This window comes from Neovison vison, chromosome 11 (assembly GCF_020171115.1).
Source record: "Neovison vison isolate M4711 chromosome 11, ASM_NN_V1, whole genome shotgun sequence".
In the NCBI taxonomy this organism is placed as follows: domain Eukaryota; kingdom Metazoa; phylum Chordata; class Mammalia; order Carnivora; family Mustelidae; genus Neogale; species Neogale vison.
Window position 1 is genome coordinate 96,499,124 of NC_058101.1, and position 19,694 is coordinate 96,518,817.

At 36.1% G+C, this 19,694-nt stretch overlaps 1 protein-coding gene across 50 annotated transcripts in view; it reads right to left on the reverse strand.

Moving 5' to 3' along the window:
- ANK2 (ankyrin 2) overlaps nt 1-19,694 on the reverse strand; it is a 655,140-nt gene that overhangs the window by 149,851 nt on the left and 485,595 nt on the right. The gene's annotated exons all lie outside the window — the stretch shown is intronic.

Consider the following 19,694-nt stretch of genomic DNA (forward strand, 5'->3'; position numbering starts at 1 on the left):
ACTCTTTAGTGCTCTGATAGCATTTTCTTTGTGCTTCTTTTGGCATTAGTATACATTGAGCCAGTTTTATATATATACAATTTTATATACTAAAGAGTAAGCAATTAATAACCTAATAACAAATCTTGAAATCTAATAACAAATCTCGTGAATAGTGAAAAACAGTAAGCAAAATTACCCAACCTGAGTAAAAGCCAATGCAGGAATGCATCTTGATGAGAATTTCTACAGGTCTAAAAATTATTTTAAAAAAATAATCAAAGATCTCTTAACCAGATAATACTATAGAAAACTGCAATTCACATTACTACCTAGGTAAGGTATACCTTAGGTAATTTCACAGATCAATCATAAGCTAAGAGAGCGGAAAGTGATTATGGAAATTTCAAATAGCATATCTCTGTACCTACTTATTGTTATTTGACTTGTTCTTACTTTTGGTCTTATGTAGCCAAAGTTATCAAGTATATTTTAATGAATAAAAGAAACTGTCCTATTTTCCTAGATGAAAATGTCATAGCTGAAAGGGAACACATCATTTTACAGTTGAGGAAATTTTAACCCAGAGATGGAGCAGACCACCAAGTGGACTGACCAGCTGCGTAGATTAAGGAGACAACAATAGATAAATGGACACAGCTGATGGAAGGATGCTTGGAAACTCTTACATTTTCCTTCTCATCTTTCAGGCCTTGAAACAAGAATCACCCTCTTGAAGAGACCTGATTCAGTGCCATAACAATGCTCAGCACATAGTAGATGTTCAATAAATATTTGTTAAATGGGCAAAGCTTAATTCCCCTTCCTTTGAATGTGGGCCAACTTAGCCAAGTCACTTGGATCAATTCACTTCCAGTGCACTGATTATGGTGGAAATATTGTGTATGACTTTGAGGCTAGGGTTTAAAAGTCATTGCTCTATTGCCTTACCCTCTTTTGGATCACCTGCTCTGGAGGTAATGAGCTGCCAAATCATGATAACATGCAAGCAGTCTATGGAGAGACTCAAGTGAGAAGGAATGGAGACCTCCCACCAACAACCAGCACCATCCTGCCAGCCTGCATCAACTTGCCTCCCACCAGCAACCAGTACCAAGGTGAAAAAACACACTGGTAGTGAATCCTCCAGCCCCAAGAAAGCCTTCAGGTGGTCAACATTTTCATCCCAACATCATGAGTGACACTGAGCCAAGATTGCATAGCTAAACCACTACTAAATTCCTGATTCACAGAAACTATTATGATAATAATGTTTATTGCTATTTTAAGCCACATATTTACAGATGATTTGTTACACAGCAACTGCTAGCTAATACATGTCCAACAAGGTCATGCATGATCTGACCATGGTCTCTCTACTGTGTCAATCATACCTCTTACCACTCATATTTTACATTGCTTCCTTTCTCTTTAGGAAAGGAATTCATATCCTAGACAGTTATTTTCAAGTAACTTTGTGAAACACAAAGACAAAGCAATGGAAGTCATGTGTTACCCTACTTTATAGTATTTTGCAATTGGATAAGATTAAGTCTTTACATTTATAAGAAGGAATGAATGCAGGATGTCTGGGGCAGGGGGGGCTCCATTGGTTAAGCATCTACCTTCAGCTCAGGTCATGATCCCAGGGTCCTGGCATTGAGTCCCACATTGGGCTCCTTGCTCAGCCAGGAGCCTGCTTCTCCCTCTGTCTGCCATTCTCCCTGCTTGTGTGCTCGTGCTCTCTCTGACAAAAAAATAAATAAAATAGTTCTAAAAAGAGAGAAGTGAGTGAAGTAGGTCACTTGTGTGTATTTGCTTAGATGGAACAATCTATAGTCTAAGAGACTCTAAAAATTACAGCTTTAAATTTTTATAATACCCTGAATCCCATGTGCCTTTTGCCAGTTTTCTAAAAGTATTACATATAACCCTCATAGCTACTAGACAACTGATCAACAAATTACATACCCAATTCCAAAAGTAGGAAATAGAAATGGTTACAGATAGCTCTGGGTTTGAACTTAGCAAAACTAGACTTCTCCTTTTGATGAAAGCTTATTGTCTTTTTGCAGGAAGCTTGGTGTCAAGATTTAGGTTTTTGCACAGGATAGAATTCTTCAGCACCCATAGCCATGACATCCTAGGAAACTCTTCATCACAAGATGAAGGCTGGCATAGGTTGGTAATTACTCCTCTAGTTACCATCCCAGACCCCATGTATCATCTTCCTCCAGTGAACTAGCATTATGAGAGATAAGGTTGGGAAGCATCCCCAAATTATCACCCAGCTTTAAGGTCAGGATGATTCAAATTATTTCCCTAAATATATCGTAAATGCACAGCTGCAAAGGATTTAAGAAAACCAATGGGTATTAATTGTAGTCACAAAAATAAAGACTATTTTGTGTACTCTGGGGGTGTACTTAGGGCAAAAGAACAAAAGATATAATTATACATTTGCTTGGTAGTGAGGAAGGCATTTTATTAATTAAAATATCATATGAATTTTCTCAGGTGATTTGAACTTGACAATTCTTTGCTAGGATTAAGATAGTACAGGTTATTTTAACCACTTTCTTCTCTCCAAAAGTCCTCTTTAATGGATTACAGCTAAACTATTAAATGACATTAAAATGACTAATGCTCTAAATCTTTTGAAGGAGGTTCAACTTTATGAAGTATTTATTATGTCATCTTGCTTTATCCCCACAACCATGCACTTCGGGTCATTTATCAGATAACGCTCCCCAATGGCAGTCATTTACCCAAGGACATCCTCACAAATGGTGCAATAGGGTCTGAACTCTGGAGAACTCCAAACCCCGTTCTCCTTCCATTCCCCTCAGCTCTTCCCTTCAACCGAGATCAAATTGTCACAGAGATCACCCGCGCTTTTACCTAGTAATTAGAGAATATGTCTTCTTCCATTTTCTCCTAAGCCATTCACTAGAGATAATCAGGGAAACTCTGACTAATGACAGTATTGTAATTATCATGAACTACTTAATGAAGAATGTCCAAATGTTCTCTTGGGTGTAAGAATTTTTCCAGTGAAATAAGTAATATATCTCTGTAAAATTCAAGGAAATGAACATTCATAGGTATTAAGAAGCATGCCTTAAGTTTCACAGTACTCAAAATGTGGAACTGGGATTTGAACACACATATAACTAATTCTAAAGCTCGTGCACTTTATACTATACTATCTTGCCATGTGCCTTAGCAATATATTTGACAGACACTATTTTATCATATCTGGGTATTGTTAGCAATCAGAAACACCACTGAAAATACTGTATTCAGTCTACCGTAATCCCTGCTTTTCGGTTCCTCATGGATAGATAACCAAGAAAATGTGAACTATTTTACCAAACATGATTTAAGATAAGTTTTCACAGACCACAATGGAAGATTATGACTTTTTGTACCATTGCCCCATAATCATATTAAGAGCAAACTTTTAATATATATTCTGACATTTTTCCAGATGAGCTTGTCTTACCAATATTTCTACCTTCACCAAGTTTAATTGTACCCTTAACAATGTTGTTACTAAGCTTTCCATGTGGAAAGTCTTCCGTTTCAATTTCCCCTCTCTAACAGAGAATTTCCCTTAATCTCCTTTTCAATGCCTGGCTCAAGTTCTCTGTGAACTTTTCCTTAACAGCATTTAGCCAATTTCCGGTTTTCCCTCTGGGATATAGTTGGTTCCATATAATTTAGTACCAAATTATATATTATCTTCTGTTATTTGACTTTGTTTTCTGTGTGTTTGTCTTGACTTTGTATGTCGTCTATACACTTTTTAAAAGCAGCTTCCTGTCTGACATTGTTTAGAATCCTCCATAGAAGGAGGGATATATCCCTCAGGAGGGATAACACTCCTGAGGACACAATAATCACCCAATAAACAGCTGCTGGCTAACAGTTTACTCTTACTTTAATTTATTCAGTTCCTGACAATTATAGAAAACTCAGATTTGTACATTTCTCCTTTATTCAAGTTTAACATTTAAAGGTACCAGGTGACTCACCACTACTGCATTCTACAAAGGAGCTGAGGTGGCTGATAATAATTTTAACTTACGCTCATATAATTCCAAAATACTGAAAGCCTTTATCTCATGTTTCACTTTGCAAAAATGAATAGATACCTCATTAAACTTTTAAGCTATAAGTGAATCATTATATTGCTTATGTCTTTGGATTTATAAACCAAAAAACAAGACATCAAATGAAACTTTTAAGTAATCATGGAAAAAGCAAATGAATTTTTAAAGTAAAGAAAATATTAAAAAGGAAGAAAGCAAGTGAATTTATTAAAATGGAATACCCAAAATATAGTAGAGGGCATCTACCCACTACCATGCCTACCCAATATCCTTTCTCTTTTTTGATAGCATCCTGGTTTTTTCCTTAAAGTATCTATGTTTCCCCCCTATAATTCCAATGGAGCTGAATTCTTCTTTTCATCTACTAGCTCCAAGCAGCGTATCAGATGACTGAAGCCAATCAACACAATCCATTCTATTGGATACAATGACTGGTTCAAGTTTGGGCAAAAGAAGTAAAATGGTCCAATCAGTCAAATTCAGGATTCTCTTTTGGAAAGCTGGGACAAGGCTCCCTTATTTTGACTCTGAACAAGAAAAAGTATGGCTGCAATCTTAGGTCCACAAAGGAGACCAGCATAGAAAAAGCTTGCATTGCAGAAATCACAGCAAAGAGAAGAGAATCTGAACCCTTAGTTAAAAGTAAGCCAGTGGGAGGAAAAAACAAACAAACAAAAATCCTGAAACAAATCAATATACTATTGGAGTTTACTTTACCTATTTTAACTTTGTATTCATGAAAGCCAAGGAAGTCCCTTTTTTGAATTACCCAAGTACAAAGTAAGTTATTTCTTGTGTGCAACTGAAGACATTCTAGTTGATACAGACATCTGTACTAAAATATAGCTTATCCTACTGTCATTTTTTTTTTAATGAAGCATTTTCCTGGTAACCTGGAATATCATAAAGTATATCATAGAAATAAAAGTATTAAAAGCAGAATTTACTCTTATGTTAAAAATGTGTTTTTCAGTAACCCTGAGATACATCTGCAGAAAAAGTATAAAATCGATTTTTAGGAATAAGATTAAACTACGAAAAAAAAAAAGCAAGTGGGTTATTTTCAGTAAAGAAATAAATTTTCTCTTCCAAGAGATGAGATGTTAAAATAATTTTTTCTATGTGAGTGGCAAACAAAATAAGGTATTCAGTAGTAGGTTTTCTTCCATTGTTATTTCTGCATATATAATGCTAACTTTCATTTGAGTTGATTGGAGTACTTTGTATTCCAATTTAAAAATTAAAACATAGTTGAGAGTATGTGGACATATAAAACACATTGACACACTCCATTAGGATTCAAGCATTTTTTTTTTAATTTTTTAAAGTAACAGTCTCCTTTTCTCTGCAAAATATTTGCTGTAAGTTTTTTCAGTCACTCAAAAGTGGTCAGAATTATAATGCTATTCTTACCTCTTACCTGATAGTAACAGGGATAACCAAAGTTTCATTCATATTATACTATACATATTATACCAACAGAAATTAAAACAAAATCAAAAGCTTCTGCACAGCAAAGGAAACAGTCAAAAAAACAAAGAGGCAACCCACGGAATGGGAGAAGATATTTGCAAATGACAGTACAGACAAAAGGTTGATATCCAGGATCTATAATGAACTCCTCAAACTCAACACACACGAAACAGGCAAACACATCAAAAAATGGGCAGAAGATATGAACAGACACTTCTCCAATCAAGACATTCAAATGGCTATCAGACACATGAAAAAATGTTCATCATCATTAGCCCTCAGGGAGATTCAGATTAAAACCACATTGAGATATCACCTTACACCAGTTAGAATGGCCAAAATTAACAAAACAGGAAACAACATGTGTTGGAGAGGATATGGAGAAAGGGGAACCCTCTTCCACTGTTGGTGGGAATACAAGTTGGTGCAGCCTCTTTGGAGAACAGTGTGGAGATTCCTCAAGAAATTAAAAATAGAGCTTCCCTATGACCCTGCAATTGCACTCCTGGGTATTTACCCCAAAGACACAGATGTCGTGAAAAGAAGGGCCATCTGTACCCCAATGTTTATAGCAGCAATGGCCACGGTCGCCAAACTATGGAAAGAACCAAGATGCCCTTCAACGGACGAATGGATAAGGAAGATGTGGTCCATATACACTATGGAGTATTATGCCTCCATCAGAAAGGATGAATACCCAACTTTTGTAGCAACATGGATGGGACTGGAAGAGATTATGCTGAGTGAAATAAGTCAAGCAGAGAGTCAATGATCATATGGTTTCACTTATTTGTGGAGCATAACAAATATCATGGAGGACAAGGGGCGTTAGAGAGGAGAAGGGAATTTGGGTAAATTGGAAGGGGAGGTGAACCATGAGAGACTATGGACTCTGAAAAACAATCTGAGGGGTTTGAAGTGGCGGGGGGGTGGGAGGTTGGGGTACCAGGTGGTGGGTATTATAGAGGGCACAGCTTGCATGGAGCACTGGGTGTGGTGAAAAAAATAATGAATACTGTTTTTCTGAAAATAAATAAATTGAAGAAGAAGAAGAAAAAAAAAAAAACAAGACCTAGCGGTATACCCAGGTTCAGTAACATTTGAGAAACAGAGAAGTTTAAGAGCAGCAAAGCCTTAGTATAGAACTTTTCCTTTATTAAGTGTGGGTTTTGCTGTGTGCTGATTTGCCCTTCTCTGAGCTCTTTTAAAAGTTAGTAGGGAGTTAGAATAGTGGGGAGACCATGAAAGGAAATAGATCCATTAAAATAAGCAGCCTCAAGTGATATATTCAACATTTAACAGCTGCTTAACACAAGTGTTAAGCTGCTTAACACAACTTAACACAAGTTCTAGTTCACAACTTGCCCAAGATATAACCTCAAAGAACAATTATTGTCAATGTAAGGATCCAAAAACTCACATAGACAACACCTGAACCACTCGGTCACATGCCCAGGCTTAGTGTCCTTTGTAGCACTTTTTAAATATATACCTTGAAATACAATTATATTCACAAAAGACTTAAGGTTATTTAAAACACTTTGTATAAAAGGGTGCCTGGGTGGCTCAGTTGGTTAAGCATCTGCCTTCGGCTTAGGTCCTGATCTCAGGGTCCCGAGATCTAGGGCTCCTTGCTCAACGGGGATCCTGATTCTTCCTTTCCCCTGCCCCTGCTCCTGCTCTCTCTTGCTCTTGCACTCTCTCTCTCTCTCTCTCTTGCTCTCACCCTGTCTCTCTCTCAAATAAATAAACACAATCCTAAAAAAAAAAAAAAAACCAACCAACCCACTTTGTATATATGTACAGTTAACATATATATATATATATCCATACTGAAGATAAGAGTCTAAGAGCTGACCTAAATAAACTTTAGCTGCAGAGGTCTAGTGGGGATAAGCAAAACCCAGAATGAGCTGGATGCAATAAAACTGAACTTTTGGATTTTACCAGCCATGGAAATAAGGAAAATATAATAGATGATGGGAACTGTCATATTTTTGAAAACCGAAACCTGCTGATTGCCATCTAGAATCTTGATTTTCATATGAGGGACAGAGAACACACAGAAGTTGGTTGTTTAGGAGTGCCTGGGTGGCTCAGTTGATTGAGCGACTGCCTTCGGCTCGGGTCATGATCCTGGAGTTCGAGGATCGAGTCCTGCATCCAGCTCCCTGCTCGCCGGGGCGTCTGCTTCTCCCTCTGACCCTCCCCCTTCTCATGCTCTCACTCATTCTCTCTCAAATAAATAAAATATTTTTTTTTTAAAAAAGAAGAAGTTGGTGGTCTAAATGTGCCTGAGGCCGTTCCTTGGAAGAGTTCTCTCAGGCACATACATACCATGGAAAGAAGCATCATGGAAAGGAGAGGCAGTTCTCAACCAGGAAAATAAGTTCTAATTAGAATCTGAGGTGGCCAGGTGGATTCACGCTGCTCCTGAAAACTGTGTGGCAGACGCATCCTTCCTGAAACAGAGGCTGCCTAACTCCAACCTAGAGGTACCTATAGCAACACTTTCCATCAGTGTTTGATCTGCTTTAAAAAAGCTGGGTGCAAAGTTCTTGATCTCAAAATAGAAAAACTACAGTTTGTACCAGAAGAATTCTGAGGGAAGATGTCACCCCTCAAAGCTCACCCATAAAAATATGTAGGCATGCCGTATACATTCTTTATCCTCCCATTAAAAATTCTAAGCGAAAATATTTTTTGATAGTTCTGCCTGGATAAATTGGCTTCAAAATGTACCCAGAAACAACCAATGAGGCTGATCTGTCAGATGTGTTTTCTGGAGCATGCCTGCCCACAACAATTGTCATGCCCACTGAGACAGAAATTATTATTATGTGTTCAGATGATGATATTTTAACAGAACTAACTGCAAAAAGGGATAGCTCTTCATTTGTGTTCTTAAGGTTTCTTCATTGCCACTGAAATGTATTCTTATCCTTTCTTGGTAGCAAGTGAATCTTTACTAAATCATATTAAGTACAGCAACAGGTTGTTTACACAGAAGCACCTTTAAAGGTCTAAAATTAGAATTTAATACATCAGGAGATAGTGCTTCCCTTTCTTGTTGTTAAAAAACAGCACTATTTGGGAAGGCTTATCTTGTCTGAGATTGCCGATGGTATCTGATAGCTTGGCCTCAGTTTCTAACTATAAAACCAGAAGGTGATAAAAAATTGGTAAACAGTTTATGAAAATTTATATTTTTTAACGATTTTCTCCATACATTGAAAGATTATGACAAATATTAGTATTAGTAATGAGATAATTTGGCCAAGAATTCCCTGCTTCTCATATAAAGTAATACAGTAAGAGGCTGGGACTTGAAATGTACTAAAAAAACATAGGGAGAGTAGCCTGGTTTAACAGCTGAAATAGAAAAAAATGAATTTTCTAAGTAAAGCAATCATTTATCTTCGCCTTCAAAATGTTTAAGAGATGAAGAACAGCTTATTCCTTTATTAAATCATATTTAAGTAAATTTGTTAAACAAATACTGGGATTAAAAACAGAAGTTATGTTAAAATAACAGAAAATAGAAAAATTATTAGGAAAGAAAACACCAAACACACACAAAAAATTGGTGCTTTTAAATTTGGATGTTTTAACGACCAAAAGTGAATAAAGTAGAGATTTCTGTTGCATCCCTAGTGGGTAGAACAGTGCTTGCCGTATGGTATGTGTTCAATGAACACAGTCATTTTTCTTTCTTGCTGTTTGCAGCAAGTGTTTTTTCTAATCATTCAGCTTCTTGCCCTTTATTCCAAACCTGTGTTACAGCAAGGACAAGTTACAGATTTCTAATCACTATTGATGAAATTTCTGTATAATCTTTTCTCTGTCACCACCTCCAGAACATAATGACTTCTCCACTCCAATGGTCAATCAGCCAGAATAACAGATTAACTAATTAAAATTCAACCCGATTTAACTTATGCTCTAAACCATGAATTACTTATTCAACAGTTTAGGCAGCTAACCCATTATATCTAATGATCAAGATAAAAGCTAACATTTATATTATATTTATTATGGACCAGGCACTGTTCTAAGCACTTCCCATGTATTAACCCATTTAATCTTTATATTTACCTTGTGCAGTATATACTAGTATCCCTGTTTTACAGATGGGAAAATAGAGTCATTGAGAGGTTAAGTAACCAACCCAGGTAACACAAATAGTAGGTAATAGGGTAAGTTTCCTAACCACAATAGAATCTCATGTGAAGTCTACATCTGTACGTGTAGTATTCCTGGATTACTTGAACATATTTTATGGCCTTCCTTTTCCTATCTTGGAATGGAATTTGCCCTCCTTCTGTGTTTGTCTCCACTTAGTGATGTCTTTATCTTGCTCTCCTGAAACGATATGCCTTTGCTGATTTGCATTTCAAGTCCAGCTGTTATTCTACTTCTTATATTACTGCTATTCATATCTTCAAGTCAACTTTTAAAGGGTTACAGTGTAAAATACTGTACCAGGTTATGTTCTGACGAATAGTTAATAAGCGTCTTGTGGACATTGTTGGTTCACCTGTGTTTTAATTCCTAAAAATCCAAAATTTTAAAGGGCTACTATTTGCAGATCAAAATATGCGTACTTTTGGTACAACTTTGTGATCTTTAAAAATCATTAAACAAAAAGTATCTCTCAATGATCTGAAAAGAACAGAAAATACAGTTGAACTTGATCATGCATGCACATTCTAATAAAGCTTTAAGCTGTGCCTCAAAAATCCAATTTTATATAGAATATTCAAAGTGCTACCATTTTTAGATGAGGAACTTAGTACTCTATCTTAGTATTAACTTTTTAAAAGAGCAATTCATTTCAACTTTTAGGCAGAAAAAAATCTTAGCCAAAGAACATGAAAGTGCAAGTCTGTGACGTGCATAGGATAGAATTATGCAGGCAGTAGGCTTTTAATAAATTAGTTAATGTAAAAATATCCAGGTTGGTTTGCAGACTCTTTTGAGTTATCTAAATGATCACATATTCTGTATAAAAGAACATTTTCGTCTTTTCCTGTTCCACTCTTATTCTTATCTTATTACATTGGCGAGGGCTTGAACACCGTGTTGATAGTATCACTGACAAGAATCCTTTCCTTGTTACTGGCTTTAATGAGAATACTTTTAATATCTTATCATTCTAAATGTTTTTGCAGCACTTTTTGTATATTTCCTCAGGAAGCAGCCTGATATTCCTAGCTGGGCAACTTCTTTAAGTTATTAAAAATAAAATTTAATCTATTAATTTGAATATATATTAAATACATCATTTAAAATAATATTAAAATACTAGGCACAGAAATATCTGTAATAGAGAACTAAAATGACCCATAAATTACTATCATTAGTCCTGAAAAGTGGTAAATGCCCAAATAAAAGATGTAGAATGGAACTTTATATTTAAAGAAAACCAACCCAGATCTATCAAGATCATCAGATGTTTTTAAAACAGCAATTTAAAGTTGTTTTTCCACACCTTCAATTTCTACACTAGATTCATGGATATATTATCTTCAATATAAACAACACTTTTTTAGCTTATGATAATCTATGTAGAATTTTCCACATTTGGGATTACCCTCTGAAAGTGTTTTCAAAAATAATACTTGGTTAAAACCATATTTTGTCAGTTGTACTTTCATTTTTACCACCCAGCATATGTATCTGAGATGAAAATTCTCATATTTTATCCATTTGTCTGAAGCTGCCTGTGTCTGTAGGTAGTCAATGTCTACATTCTAAATGTCCTCACTACTGAATTACTCTATTAAGTTACTATTGCATCGGTGTTTAGGATAATGCAATTTCATGCACCAGAAGTGACAGTGTTCCAAAAAGCAGGTGAAAAGAACCAGTCATAGGAGCTACAGATTTCATTTTTAGTAGCACTCTCTTAAGCTACATCAAGGAACTTTGTTGCCATCTTCTCTGTGCTACAGGGAGCAGAGGGCATACAGAGAGAATGCTCTTGCACAAATGAGCGATCAGTGAATCTATTAACAATGACATTCATTGAGTTCTTATGCCAGGCATTGTTCTAAGTGCTGTACATGGATTAACTAATTGAATTCTCATAACCTCTACGAGGGAGGTTCTATTATGATGATGCCCCTTTTATCATTCTCCAAACGGCATCGGGGTGATCTTTTCAAAATCCAAATTTCATCTTTTTCTACCTCCCACCTCTACCTCATACTGGGCTTAGGATAAACATTTTAAAACAAAATCCTTAATATGGCTCACAGAGTGCTGCAGGATCTGATTTTCTCTCTCAGCCTCACATATACCCCATTTCCCTTTCATGTTTCAGCTCCCAGATTTCTTTTAGGCTCTTGCCTGTGTTATTTCATTTTCCCATAGCACACTGCATCTCCTCTTTCCCTGATTTTTATGTTAATTCCTCTTTGTAAGAGAACAGTTCCTGGAGGGCATTATGCTAAGTGAAATTAACCAGACAGAGAAAGACAAATACTGCATGGTATCACTTATATATGGAATTTATTTCTTCTTCTTCTTTTTTTTTTTTTTTTTAGTTGAACTTACAGGAACAGAAAGTACAAAAATGGTTCTCAGGGGCTTGGGACGGGGCTGGGGTGGGTAGTGTGGTTGGCAGGGGGAGCGGTGGGCGGGGGGGGCGGCGGTGTGTGAGGGAAACTGGGAGAGGCTGATAAAATACACAAACTTTCAGTTTTAAGATCAGTAAGTTCCAAGACTCTAATATATAACATGATTACTATATAGTTGATAACACTGTACTGTACAACTGGAATTTGCTACAAGAGGAAAACTTAAATATTCTCATGAAAAAGGGGGGCGGGAAAGAAAGAGAGAGAAAGGGAAATAAAGGTACGTGTGAGGCCGTGAACATGTTAATTAACCTGACCTCCTCTCACAATGCATCCATTAATCAAATCATCACATTATACACTTCAAATGCCGTATAATTTTATTTGTCAATTATACTTAACTGAAGCTGGAAAAAATAGATTTTAAAAATAAAATTATCTATGAGTTTAAAAAAATATATACCAGAAATCAATTCAGCCATCACTACCCCAGGTGTCTCCCACTCCCAACCCCATCTTTGTATCGTTAGCAAATATGAGTGAGCACATGTTGAATACACAAACACCTGCTGAGTGGCGGAGTGAATGATTACTCTTAATTTTCTATTGGCAAGTTTTATTTAATTTATTTAGTGTCATGTTTTCACATTTTTGTTTTATTTTGTGATCTTTGCCTGGAAGGATCATTGCTTTGAGGTCTTCCAGCATCTTACCTGCGGTGGAACATATATGCTGTGGTAAGTGGTGCTACAAGACTATTTTAACTACTTGCTGCCAGAGTTGCTTATCCTCCATTTAAACTCTGAAGGATAGAAAAAGAAGGGTCTTCTTTATGAAATTTGAACTTGATTTCTATTAAGAGAAATGTAGAGTCATCTTAGCCACTTTAGTGTTCTCTTTATAAGTCTTACCTTTCTACAAATGTAGTTCCTTTAAAATACAATAATAGTGGACATGGATAGGCTTGTGAAGTGAGAAATAAATAGGACATCTACCATAGATATAGATTCAATGATGTTTATGTCTTACTTCATTCAAGTCTCAGGACAAACTGATAATGAGTATTCAACCTTTCCATACCACCTGTCCCCAGATAAATGAACGTGAAGACAAAATATGCATGTATTAATTTTCTTTCAAAAATGGAACATTGTTTATTTTATTGCAAATGAAAATATTATCATATCTTTTCAGGCGTGTGTATGTGTGTGTATGAAAAGACTAGAACTTTTAATGTTGAAATTCTACTAGAATGTGAGATAATAATTCCATTTTATGCAAAATTTTAAAGACATCAATTCTCATCATTTCTCTAAACATATCAGAGAATGAGGAATTGGAGAAAGCATACTTCCTTTGTTTAACTTGGAATGCTAAGCAACACAGATGCATTTGCAAATGTGTAATCACCCAATAAACTGATTTGCAGAGTCAAAAAGGTTCTGTAACACAAACATGATTAGATTTTATTAGCTCTTAGTGTCCTAAGATCTTTCTTATCCCTGGCCAAATGCAAGTACATGCTTTCACCTTAACTTCAGAAATTTATGCTACAATAATTTTCTTTCTTTCTTTTTTTTTTTTTTTAAAGATTTTATTTGACAGAGAGAGAGAAATCACAAGTAGGCAGAGAGAGAGGGGAGGAAGCAGGATCCCTGCGGAGCAGAGAGCCTGATGCGGGACTCGATCCCAGGACCTGAGATCATGACCTGAGCCGAAGGCAGAGGCTTTTACCCACTGAGCCACCCAGGCGCCCCGCTACAATACGCCTGGGTGGCTCAGTGGGTTAAGCCGCTGCCTTCGGCTCAGGTCATGATCTCCGGGTCCTGGGATCGAGTCCCGCATCGGGCTCTCTGCTCTGCAGGGAGCCTGCTTCTTCCTCTCCCTCTCTCTGCCTGCCTGTCTGCCTGCTTGTGATCTCTGTCTGTCAAATAAATAAATAAAATTAAAAAAAAAATTTTTTTTCTTAATTAAAATAACCAAGAACCTTATTAAGAAAGAACCACATGTATACATTTGGAGGAAAAAATGCTGAAAACAAAACAATTTTTTTTGAATCTGTGATTCCAGATCCCATTTTATACACTATGTGCATGTGTGTGTGCGTGCGTGTGTGTGTGTGTGTGTGTGTGTGTGTGTGTGTGACTGAACAGAATGTTCCGTTATGAGTTTTTGTTGTGAGAGCCAGGGATAGCTCCATGGCCATATGGAAGCAATTCAGTGTAATGGGTATGCTGGCCAACTGTGTAGGTTTTCTTCCTCTTCACAGCCTAATTCAAATTATTCGTAACAGTGGGTGAGGGCCAATGAAGAAAAAAATTACTGGAAACTGTATCTGCCCAAAATATTTGTCATTGCATATAGTGGGCATGCACCCATTAAATTCTACGAGTATAACTAATGATCATGTAATCTTGCAACTGGCATTAATCGTCATGGTCTAAAAATCTAAAAGCTAAAAAAAAAGTCTAATCATGTTGTGTTACTAATAGGAAAGTCTTCTTTTTCAAATGAAATTTCCAGGATTGAAAGAACAAGGAGTAGTGAACATAAATAAGCAAAAGGATTCAAGAAAAATAGAGGTAAATTTTGAGTAAAATATGGTATGAAGAAAGCCAAGTCACAATATCTTAGTTGGGCTAACTCACCAATAAAATAAAATGAAAAGAAAAAAAAGATGGTCCTAGAATCCTCATGATATTGAAACATAAGAAATTTTTTTTAAAAAAGTAGAACAATGCAAACACTGATAAGAAAAATGTATCAAAAAGATATCACAAACTAAACTTCAGGAAGTATATTTAAGCCTTCCATTGGATTAAGAATTGTGTTTGATAAAAGAACACTAAGACAATGGATGGCTGAGTGAAAAAGTTCCAACTGTGGATAGGTGTCCCAGTGTACATGAACCCCTTTTACTTGCAAAAGCCTAGCTTTTGTGGAACGTTTTTAGTTATTCCCAGCATCTGAGCAATTAGACCTGGAAAGAATGGATTGCATCTAAACAGGAACCTGGCTCCTGTGGGGGCTACATAACTCCATGAACCTCCCCCAGAAGAGGCAGAAATTGTGGAGAAAGCTTTAACCAGTGAACTCTGTAGATTATTGGAAGGAAGGTATCTATTCCAAATGGCCCTGGGTTTGTGACTCCATCACTAATGTGGTACGAGACATTAGATTTCCTGCTTGTGTCTCTGTTTTCCTTCTATCCAAATGAAAATAATTGCTGCTAATTCACATCATTGTAAAGATAAAAAGAGATTAAATAACACATAAAAAATACACTTTAAAATTAAGAGACTGAGTGTAAGGTATTACTATGGGGTTGTAATTTGGTGGCTTCTGGAATCTATCCAGACCCACTCTTACCTCCCTAGACACATACTTCCACTTAAAGAGTCTTGTGGGAATTTCTGGTCCACCCTTTCTTCTAATGAAATCACATTCTCCTTTCTCTGTATAACTATTAGGGAACTCAAGCATCCCAGGACCCACTGTATAAGGTAAAAGATAGTCAGAAAGCTATGGTTGATAAGTTTTACCGTACCCATATTCCACAATTTCACTTAAGTTTTGCTGTATGGAGATATTACAATTCTAGAATCCAGTGTGCTTATTTTATTACTGTAGTAAATAAAATATGCATGCATCACATGAACCAGCCTGCCATGTTTAAAAAATATGATATTTTTAAAGTAACTATTTTATTACAAGGGACATTCTGATTTTAATGATTTTACATTAGAAAATAAAAGTCTAAAGGAGAAATACTCTTATGTGAGAAACAAAAAGTGACATTTTATTGTAGAGAAAGTTAAAGAGGGGAAATTTCTCAGGCCAGATTTCCTTGGCATCAACAACAGAATCTCTTCATGTTTGGAACATTTTTGCAGAGCTATCACATTTATAGTTCACAGAAAACACTGAGGGGAAATCCTTCACCTCACACCTTTCACATGGATGCTACTTCAGGAAAACTGCTTACTTGCACCTTAATAGGGTTTGGACCAGAAGAAGAAAGAATGATAAAAACTGTTTTATAGGACCTGTAGGGAATGTACAAGTGTTATAGGAGCTGAGAAGCAGCTTTGCCCAGGGATGAAGATTATAAGCAAATGAGTAAATTATCTTTGTCTCAGTCTGTCATAGATAATGACAGAATAAATGAAGATCAGGAGAATGTACACAACACACTGGAGATAGTGCCAGCAGTCAATATTATTTATTGTATTGTTATTAATGTCTACAGTTAAGAATGATTGGAATACACAACAAAGCTTATTCTTACACAGGAAGAATATACATGTGTATGTTTACCCTCCAGTCATAAATGCACAAGGTATTACATCAAATTCTAAAAATGTAAAAAGAGTGAGAAAAATTACCCTCTCCCAAGAAATATATCACCTTGCAGAAACTATAGATATATATCACAGAAAGTAAACCTGAGGTAGGCAAATATCATTCAGGCAAAAAGTGCTACAAAAATTTAAACGAACTCATCACTCTGAGAGTCTTTTTAAAAATTTTTTCAAAGTTTCCTTTATAATATATAATTGGAACAATTTTTTTTTTAAAGTTGTATCTCTGGGGCTCCTGGCTGGCTCAGTTGGTTCAATATCTGACTCTTGGTTTCGGCTCAGGTCATGATCTCAGGGTGTGAGATCCAGGCCCACACCGGGCTCCAAGCTCAGTGCAGAGCCTGCTTGAGGTTCTCTCCCTCTCCCTCTGCCTCTCCTCCCACTCATGTATACTTGGTCTCTCTCTTTCCAAAATAAATAAGTAAAATCATAAATAAATAAATATAATATAAGTAAAAGTTGTATCTCTGAGTCTAATAAATTTATAGACCATAAAAGAGACAAACAAATACCAGTACAAGCAGCTAGGAAGCATCCCAGCATTACTTTTGTAAGATGGTCTACAAGATATTAATATGCCTAATAAAGATTGTAGGAGAGTAAAGATGGGTCAGAAAGCAAGCAACCATCCTCAATGTAAATAGCATTCCTGCAATCATTCTAATTTAACTTCCAGCCCCATTATTCCACCAAAGAGCTTTCATGGAAGTCTTAATGAGATCTTCATGCTACCGAATCCAGGAGAGCAAAGAACCAAGCCACGGAGCTACATAGACTGAGCAATATTTAAAATCATATGGATAATCAACTCAGTTGAGACCACACTGCTACCTCTGCTGAGCACAGAAACTTAAACATGGGTTGAGGGTTATTATATTGATCACATAATTCTACTTAAAATACGTAAATTGCTTCTGCTGGTATTCTGGAATTCTTCCTGAGTTAAGGACTCTGCCTACCAAAACTGGCACTGTGTTATGTGAAGGTAAGCCTCCCAAGGATTTTACAGTTCAGGTAGCGAATGCAGAAAAATCCACAGATGTGTACCTCTCCATAACCTATGAGCCCTGTGAATGTTTACTGAACACTTATTCCTTGGAGCTTTCCAGAGAGCTTTTTACCTTCTTGATTCAATAATCCTAGTGGTCCATTTCCAAATCGCTCAGAAGTTTGTCAAAGGTAAGGTACTATGCAGCTATCAATGCTCCTATAATAACAGAATATCCTGCATCTGCCTTGCACTATGTTCTCAGAAAGATATAGAAGGTATAATTTGAGTATAAAATTCAAAATTTATCTTGAGCATTTGGTATTCCTATGACCCTTCTCTGAGTCTCAAAAGGAAGTGTCTGTCTACCATGAGCATAATCCTATCCATCCACCTGAGGTCCACTGTCACCACGTGAGAAATCTCTATCTTAAACAAGACAGGACTAATGAGAATCAAGTATGATAAGGACTCCTATCCTTTCTCAATGGCCCTTGAAACCATGCCTTTAGACTTGTTCACACGCAGGAACAAAATAATCAACCTGTTTTATATAAATTCCTGTATCTTAATTTCAATCATCAAATTCTATTTTAAGTAATAGTATTTTTTGTTAATTGGTAGTAAAGGCCACCTAAATTCAATATAGTAAATAATGTCAGAGGGCTTATCAAATCACTAAGTCACTTAATTGTTTTTCTAAATAATTAAATAAGTTTTAATTATTAATTTTTCTCCAAAACTTTCTCACAAAATAAAATCAGTTTGAAGCTATTTGTCAGGATTCCCTATAATATGAATCTAAATTGAGCAAATTAAATACAATAGAAATAAAGATTACTTTAGTCTTTCAATGACAATATAAATCTTCCTGTAGGATCTGTTATCAACTGGCATGATTATGGCTATAAAGAACAAGCTCATTGACTCTTGAAAGCAAATGACTAATTAAATGGTTTTAGCCTGTTCTCCTTGAAAACTCTCCAAAGCATATACATTTCCACTAATCACAGTATGATAACTGATAAAACTTTTAACAAGCATTTATCTCACAGGATTTTCTACCTATCAACTTTTACGAAATCGCAATGTTCAACTAGTCATTTTGAGAAAAGTAACTAAGCTCTTTTTATAGATACTAATAGCACTAACAGTTAGCAGGTAACCTTTCCATTAAAAGGAACCTCCTATGGGCCGTCGAACTTGACCAGGCTTTCATTTCCATGCTTCCTAAATACACAAACTCTTGATTTATGCTAATAGATCTACAGTTAGTGAATCTTACCTCAAAGTCCTTATATCCAGTTTTCTCTTACATTCTCTAAAGCAGTGCTTCTCAAAGTGTTCCTGAACCAGCAGTGTCAGCATTATGTGAGAGCTTGTGAGAAATGTATTCTCAGGTCCCACTCCAGAACTGAATCAGAACCTGAGGTTGGGCCCAGAATCATGGGTTTCAACAAGCCCTGCAGGTGATTATGATGCCAGCTAATGTTTGAGAATCTTTGCTCTAGAGCAAAAAGATGTTCTCTTGCTATTCTAAAGAAAAGGTTTTAATCCCTTACTTTAGAGCAGTAAAATCTTTTGCAAGTCCTCTGTCTCCAAGACCAAGATGCCATTATACTTTATAAAATATATGGGAATTCTTTACAGATGGTAACAATTTAAAATTTTTTTTCATATAGGGGCCCCTGGCTGGTTCAGTTGGTTAATCAGCTGCCTTTAGCTCAGTTCATGACCCCAGGATCCTAGGATGGAGCCTGAAGTTAGGTTCCCTGCTCAGTGGGGAGTCAGCTTTTCCCTCTCCCTCTACCCCTCCCCTCTCGTGCACTCTCTCTCAGTCTCTCTCTCTCTTAAGTAAATAAATAAAACCTTTTGAAAATTTTTGTTCTTTTAGTGAAGTTTCTAGAATATGGCATATTTTCAATAAATGTTTAAAAAGAGAGCATATTTGGGTTTTAAAAGAAAAATGTGGTTATTTAAAGTAGTATGCTATTACAGAAATAAAAATAATGTCTTCTCTGTCATAATTTCAACAGGTTCTTCCCTATAATCAAAGTCCAAGAAAATAGGGCTGATTCTCACTTTTGCCCTGTAGTATTTGATGGGTCTAGAACTTGTGCCATTTATACCTCTAGAACCATGACTACATGATGAATGAATGAATGAACTAAACAGGTAGAGATATTTCTACACAGAG